Source organism: Chiloscyllium plagiosum, unplaced genomic scaffold, assembly GCF_037043375.1.
Source record: "Chiloscyllium plagiosum isolate Xiang-an unplaced genomic scaffold, Cpla_swu_hap1 HiC_scaffold_40, whole genome shotgun sequence".
NCBI classification, from domain to species: Eukaryota; Metazoa; Chordata; class Chondrichthyes; order Orectolobiformes; family Hemiscylliidae; genus Chiloscyllium; species Chiloscyllium plagiosum.
In genome coordinates, this window is record NW_028270178.1 from 38,661,025 (window position 1) to 38,669,061 (window position 8,037).

At 42.3% G+C, this 8,037-nt stretch overlaps 1 non-coding gene across 1 annotated transcript; it reads left to right on the forward strand.

The window, feature by feature from the left end:
* Positions 1–514: 514 nt before the first annotated feature.
* On the forward strand, positions 515–710 carry LOC122548110 (U2 spliceosomal RNA). The gene has a single exon (XR_006311174.2). It is a non-coding gene; the product is annotated as a U2 spliceosomal RNA (small nuclear RNA).
* The last annotated feature ends 7,327 nt before the right edge of the window (positions 711–8,037 follow it).

The following is an 8,037-nucleotide window of genomic DNA, read 5'->3' on the forward strand; positions in this document are numbered from 1 at the left end:
GGACATCTTCTCTCCGAGCTCTTTATGGAACATCTATGGGGCAACCGCACAAATCAACCCCACCGCCCCATGGCCAAACATTTCAACTTCCCCTCCCATGAAGATCCTGGGCCTCCTCCATCGCCACTCCGTTACCACCCAATTCCTGGAGAAAGAACCCCTCATCTTCCAGCTCGGGACCCTTCAAACCCTGGGCATCAATGTGGATTTCACCAGCCTCCACATTTCCCCTCCGCCACATTACACCAGTTCCAAACTTCCATCTCAGCACCATCCTCATGACCTGTCCTACCTGCCAATCTTCCTTCCCACCCGTCCGCTCCACCATCCTCCCCAACCTATTCCCTTCATACCCACCCACATTCACCTATTGCACTCTAAGCTACCTTCTCCCTCGCCCCAACCCCTCCTGGTGAAGGGCTTTTGTCCGAAACGTCGATTTTCCTACTCCATGGATGGTGTCTGAGCTGCCGTGCTTTTCCAGCACCACTCTAATCTTGATGATAACCCCAGTATCGCTTCTCGGCCTTTTGACTGAGATCATGTGTAGTTCTGTTCTTGTCAGTTTCAATATCTGATATATTGTTCAACTGAGTTAGGGACTGAATATTAATCTGATTTTTGCAGGAACGAGTTGGGTTACGAGCTTGCTCCGTCAACTTGGCGCATTGTCCTGGTATTGCAGTGTTTCTGGGAAAGGTGCACCCCTCATTAAAGATTCCGAAAAGTAGCTTTATTTGTTTACTGTTGTATGTGTTTGCTTTATTTCTCATGTACCGATTCTGTGTGTAAGAAAGCGTACAGACTGCCTTTTGGTCAAGTCAGACTCGCTTTCGTGCAAATCAATTTGTTTTAGTTATTATTCACCAGTCTCTTTCTGCATGTTCAGCCCACACTCTCAATGTTATCACTTCATTCCTGGTGCACGCCGCCCTTCCCAACAACCCGCAACTACGAACAACAGAAGTCAAACAAAGTTACCCACCAGCTCTACCTAATGTCAAACGGCATTTCAGAAAACAAAATGCAGACGATGAAGCTATCGAAGTATTCAACAGTTTGGATTTTGATGATGACGATGATGACTCGGATTTATTGAATGAGAGATTTTGAGAACACTGTAAAGCAGGAAAATATCTGATGTTTCTAAACCACATAGAGTCACAGAAATGTACAGCACAACTCGTCCATGCTGACCAGATATTGCAACCTAAACCAGTCCCATTATCCAGCACGTGGCCAATATCCCTCTAAATTTTTCCTGTTCATATATTCGTCCAGATGCCTTTTAAATGTTGTAATTGTACCAGCCTCCACCACTTCCTTTTGCAGCTCATTCCACAAATACACCATCTTCTGCGTGAAAACAATGCCCCTTAGGTTCGTTTTAATTTTTTCTCCTCTCACCCTAAACCTATACCCTCTCGTTCTGGACTACCCACCACAGGGAAAAAAGACCTTGTCTATTTACCCTATCCATGCCCCTCATGATTTTATAAACCTCTATATGGTCATCCCTCAGCCTCAAACGCTCCAGGGAAAACAGCCGCAGCCTATTCAGCCTCTCCCTGTAGCTGACACCTTCCAACCCTGGCAACATTTTTGTAAATCTTTATGAATGTTGTTTATCAGAGTGCAAGAACAACCAGACATCAATAGATGTGTTCGTGAAGGTTTTATTTTCTCATTTCAAAGGCCTGTGAGTTCAATCAGTTTACAAATGACCAAATCAGAGGCATATTACTCCGAGAGCCGATTCACACATTAACCAGTCCAACAGATACTTGTGGAGCTGGTGAACGGAGCCAGAGTTAAACGAAAGCTCTGTAGCAAGATGTAGAATTACCTGTCCACAAAGTACATTATTGCTGTAAGAACACTTTCCGACGCCTGAGACACTTCCTGCTCAGGGACTGGTACAACATTTCTGTCTTTCCTTTGCCTTTTTGCACGTTGATGCCGAGAGCAGAACCTAATGTTTCACATTGCTCTTGTCTTGCATGGTTCTTAATCGCAGACAAACGCCAGGCAGCTTATTGTTGTTGTTCGTGGTAACTAGACAACGGGCTGGACTGTCAGGTACTTGGAACAGCAGCTAAAGCAGCAAACACACTGCATGTGCATCAACCAAATGGTCACATCTCAAACCCTCAGGGAACCAGTTCTCAGTCAGGGCAAGGGAGACGGGATTCAGTCAAGAGATCCAGGCATTGTATGTCCAGGAACTTTGACATTGTTTGGGACAATCAGGACCAGCGAATCTGTATCACTACAGTTCAGAGAGTTTGACCATACAAACTACGCATTGCATCCCCGAAACGCTCTGGTAGATTTTTCGATCCTGAATTTCCGTTTACCAATCCATGCTGACCCTGTCTGTTCCTGTCATTGGGGATCATTTCAATGAAATTCTCAAGTACGGGTTCGGAGGGCCTTGCAGTAGCAGTGAAGTCGGGGAAGTCAGTTCAGGGCATTGGAGACAGCCTCTTCTGGCAGAGTGGACGGAATTGTGGAAGAGCTGGGAAAGTCACCATATTCGAGGTGGAAGGAGACAAGGACGTGGGTTTTTGTGGAATTGCGAGTCACTATCACTGTCCAGGTTTTGATGTGGGGTCAGTGTAGCGTGATGGTTGGGAAGGCGACACTGCAGACCTGAGGCTTGGAGATGTGTAATGTTCTGAGGTAAGTTTTATATACGTAGGGCCGGTGTGGGAAAGTACAGAATTTCATAGACTCAACACAAAGTTCAAGGAAGAAATGAGTGTTAGAATGTCATGTTGCAGATTTATAAGACTTTATTTAGGGTTCACCTGGAGTGTTGCCACCTTTCACCGAGGATGCGGAGAATGCAGAAGAGGATTACCAGGATGCTCATTGTATCAGAGGGCATGAGCTGTAAGGAGACTCTAGAAAAACTCAAGTTGTTTTCCTTGGAGCCGCGGACACTGAGGGTAGACACCGTTGAAGTCTATAAAATTATGAGATACAATAATAGAGTTGGCAGTCAGAATCTTTTTCACAGAATTGAAATGTCAAAACCTTTGGAGCATATATTTAAGATGAAAGTGGGCAAGTTCAAAGGAGATGTGGGGCAAGTTTATTTTCACAGAGAGTGGTAGGTGTCCGAAACATAATGTCAGGGGTGGTAATGGAGGCAGATATGGTGCGGGTGTTTCAGCCGCTTTTAGCCCCATAAGCATATGGAAGTGCAAGGATTGGAGGGATATAGACCAACTGACCATCAACCAGCTGGAACTTCCAGTTGCTAAATAAATGAAGACCGAGGTGAATGTATTTGCAGGAATGGTGGGCAGGAACCTCATCGAAAAAATAAACTAGCCTGAAACTGCTCCCAATCATTAGACTTGTGGTGTTCTTATCTGCCATTTCACTTCACTTCCTGCAAAGCGATCTGTAACTTTTTTCACCATCACACACGCTGGTAACATTGATAACACAGGAGAATATCTAACACTTTCATAGAGAGTTTATGAAACAAGAATCACACCAGCCCATAATTGTAAATAAATTAGTGGATGAACATAGAAGATTTTGAATTCAAAGTGAGAATTGCCAACCAAAAATTTGGAGGACAATGTATCTGTGTTGGATCCGGCAGTCACCAGACGATCAGGGAATATTAAGATTTGTTGGGATATGCAAACTAGGAGGATAGAAAAAACTTGGACAAAGTAAAGACATGGAGTTTATAATCTGGTATTCAGCTGATATGGCACTGGAATATAACGGTAGAGTGATGATAATGTTTCACCAATTCTGAGCTGAGGCAGGGATTTCAGAGCCGTTTTGCAGAAGGAAACAATTCTTCATGATGGCGTAATTATCTTTTTGAATTTATCACACATTTTCTTACGTTTCCATAATGGAAACAGGGTTCTTCTAGAGTCACTTAAGAGACACAAAACTTTTTCATGGAAGCAGTAAAGATGTTGACTCACCTGCCAAATCCAATCCCATTCCTGAGTTTGGATCCCAGTTGCCACTGAGCCCTCTGACTTGGCCTTGGATTCTCCACCAACACAGCAACTGATACATGGAAAGAAATAAATTAAGAAAGGGAGTGGCATAAGCCTCAGGCCGGGTGAACTGAATAGAAACAGACAAAGTGAAATATTGCTGAAATGCATTTGTATACAAAAGACACTTTGTTTACAAGTTATCATTTAATCTTTGCTTCAGAAAACTTCTCGCATTTTTAAACTTTTGTCCCTTCCATACCTACATAGCCTCAGAAATGTGTCTGACAGTCAGAATATTGGGAAAGAGAATGAAAGTGAATGGGAATATTGGTGTTAAGCATTGTTCAAAATATGTAAAACTTGTCCACTGAAGACCATTATAATAACTGGATCTGGTATAGCAGTACCATGGAACATTATTAATGATCTTTCCAGGTTCATATTAAAGGTAGCTGGGAACATTCTTTAAAGAAAAGAAAATACAGATTGTTGCTAGAACCATCATTGCAGTTTTCTCTGTGCACTACTGAGATTTCATCAGATGAAAACAAGTGGCAACAAATCGATCAAAAGAAAAATCGACAGTGAACCAGACAGAACAATTAATGGTCAAGCAGCTCAGGACATAGAGAACGCAACAAACAGGACATATCCAGAAAACACCGGGGATAATAATAAAATGGAAATCGAAGAAAGAGAACCTAAAAAAGCAATGAACAGTAGATCAGACGGTGCCATTGCCACCAGATAGCAATTGCTGCATGAAGAAAGACCACATTTGCCCCTCGTCAAGAAGATAATCGTCACTAGGCTAACTGTAAGAGAGAGAAAGATGAAAAGAATACTTGAAGTTACTGATCAAACATTTCTGTAACTGAACCCAGACTATTTTCGATGCATTTTAACACAAAGAAATTGTTCCGAGTCATATGAAGTTTACAGAATATGAATTCATGAAATGAATTATTTGCACTTTTAAAAGACATAGGGAAGAATATGAGAAACAGATTACTCCCAGAAACACAGTTATTGGGGATAACAGCGGTTGATTTCAGCTGCTTTGTAGGTTACTCCGACTGGCTGGATTTGTCTATTAGACCATAATATCCACAGAAAAGCAAAGAATGGGAGATACCTACCATCGACATGGGTATCAAAATTCCTCTGGAGCCTCCACAGTTGAAACTGTCCCTAGAATTGTACATCCATACGATATTAATGACAGTACAAGGCAATCAATCACTCCATATATACAGAAATAGATGGCCTCCCAAATATGAACAAACAAGTAATAGGTCATTGAGTTCTTTTCTCGGAACACCCGAGCAGTCTGAGCTATGAAGGTATTTACTAGTGAACCCAATCACCATGTACATGTTGGATATCAACCACATTCAGAAGAACTTCAACATTTGGTAAGGTCTCCCCAATCCTCACGCCCTTACCGCCCACCCTACCACCTAACCAAGACTGTATTCCACAGTTCCCACCGAAACAAAACTTTTCTCCTTGTGAAAAGCTGTCCTCCTTCCCAGATTCAACAACACACTAGGGCTACGAATCTCCATCGTTCAATCAACTTATGCCATGGTCATCACTAGAATTAGAACACCGCTTATTCTAGGAGACCCAATCAGTGTACTATTACTTGGCCTCTCAGGCTACCTTTCTAGATTCTACCAAAGTTCTAAAGATTAGGGGAAGTGATGGCCTAACAGTTTTATCACTGTTAATCACTATTAATTCAGAAGCTGACACGACGTTCTGCGGAGCTGGGTTCAATATATCTGCCACAGCAGCTCGTGGGATTTCAATTCAAAACTTATGTAGTTTTATAATTTCGAAGTATAACAATTCAACGGCTGTCAGTTGTTGGGGAAAAAAATCTCATCTCATTCTGTAATGCCCTATTTGGAGGGTAAACAGTCACCTTTACCTGGTCTGGACTACATGTGACTCCAGATCTAAAATAGCCTGGTTGACTCTTACCTGGTCTCTGGGCAATTAGGGAAGGGTGGTAAGTGTTGACCGAGGCAATGACACCCACATCCTTTTAATAAATGAAATAAAATGGTGCTTCCCAATACACAGCCAACTCCCCAGTACAGATGAAAGCTCCCTTCTTAGACTACGCCCTGGTATTTGAACATCCCCATACAGAATAAATTGTCTCAACCATGAAATTCCCAAAATTGAAGACATGGGATCCTACACTCAATTCAGTGTAGTTACGTAGAGCAGAGAACACCAAGCATCGACTACGACTAAGCAGAGACAACTGAAGCAAAAGGTTCTGCCTCATGGCTTTGAGACCAGCAAGAGTTGGGAACATAATTGGACTCAGAAAAATAAGCTATGAAATGGATGATGGACTGGAATAAATGATGCCTTACATTCAGCAGTACAAAGCTTCCAGTCTTTCAGCTTGGCATTTCTCCTGCTCTCTACAACACGGAATATTCCCTTGGACACTTAACCACCCCTCGGGTTCAGAGATATGGAATAGTGGAGGTTAGATGGGTTTCAGATTGGTTTGACAGGTCGGCGCAACATTGAGGGCTGAAGTTTCTGTACTGCGTTGAAATGTTCTATGTGTATGGACATGAATCTCTTTATTATCTGATGAGTTGTAAATGGTGCTGAACGTGCGCAATCATAAGCAAACTATTCTGATTTTGAAGTTATGCCAGAGGGAAGTTAATGGATGAGGCAGCTGATTTTTGGAACGATGCTGTGGAATTCCTGTCGAGATATATAATGGTTGAAATGATTAACCTCCAACAGGCAGTACCATCTTCACCTGTGGTCAGGATGAAACCATAGAGAGTTGCAATCTCACTGAGATCAATTTTTCAAAGGATCAAAATGTTTGACATTGTTGTAATAAACGAAGGGAAGTGCTCACAACTCTGGAATTTGGATTTATGAGTTGTATTAGGGACATAGAGTATGCAGATGTATGAAGAGTTTCAATGCCTTTGTGATACAAATATGGAAATTATATTTCCATTAATAAGATAGACCTCAACTTGAGTTCATTAATGTGTAATACTCATTCAGGTTCAGAGCACCTTGCAATAAGAGAGGCGTGTATGGTATATTAGTTCACTGTTTTAAATGGTCTGTATTCTGGAAATGTTAATTCTACGTGATGCTCACGAAATCAATTATTAGCCAACCTCATCATTTTGCAGGTACTAAAGTTTGTTAATTGTAGAAACAGTCATTTTTGTATCAAAGAGTTTAATCGACTGTGTCACTTCCCTGATGTGGAACACCCTGTGCCAGATATGTCCCATCCAGCAACGTTGACGCAGCAGCCCTGAACTTTATAATATGCTGTGGGAGTGAACAGCTCCGTGTTATCGTTACTGCAAGCATTTATAAACCTCCAAGTGCTAGTAGGCAACAAGAAGTTCCTTCAATACTACCTCAGTCCAACCATCAACTTAGTTTAAATCCCTCAATAGCCACAAAACAGTCTGGGGTTACTCAGCATCCAAATGTGACCTGCAATGATCCACCTCACCTGGAAACCACTATCACTGTTTGGACCATCCCAGGTGACAATTGCTGCAGTGATGTCCCACATCATCAGGCAAAGGAAATGATGCTGTATCAGTTTCAACACATTGTTCATAATCTCTTGGCAGTGCACTGATGATGGACTATGAATAAACGGATGACCCTGCTATAGTTTCCAACTCACCGTGTCCCTCAGCTGGACATCAGGTCAAATGGAGGACACAACCTCGGGCTGACTCTCACTCTGCAAGGCAGGATGTTCTTGATCCTGATTGGAGCCTTGGAGCAGCACAACAATGTCAAATATCCGCAATCACACATCAGCCACCCCAAATCAACTTGTCTTTCATCAGAGAAAAGTCCTGTCTGACCATCCAATCTTCACCGTTCTGAGTCCTGTGGATCGGGTACAATAACGAGAGTTCACAAAGCTGATGGAGTACTGCACTCCATGGACTAACACGATGGATTTACAGTAAATCGATCTAAAAATATATCCAGGGTGTTCTTCTCCAATTCGTCAGTTTCGACA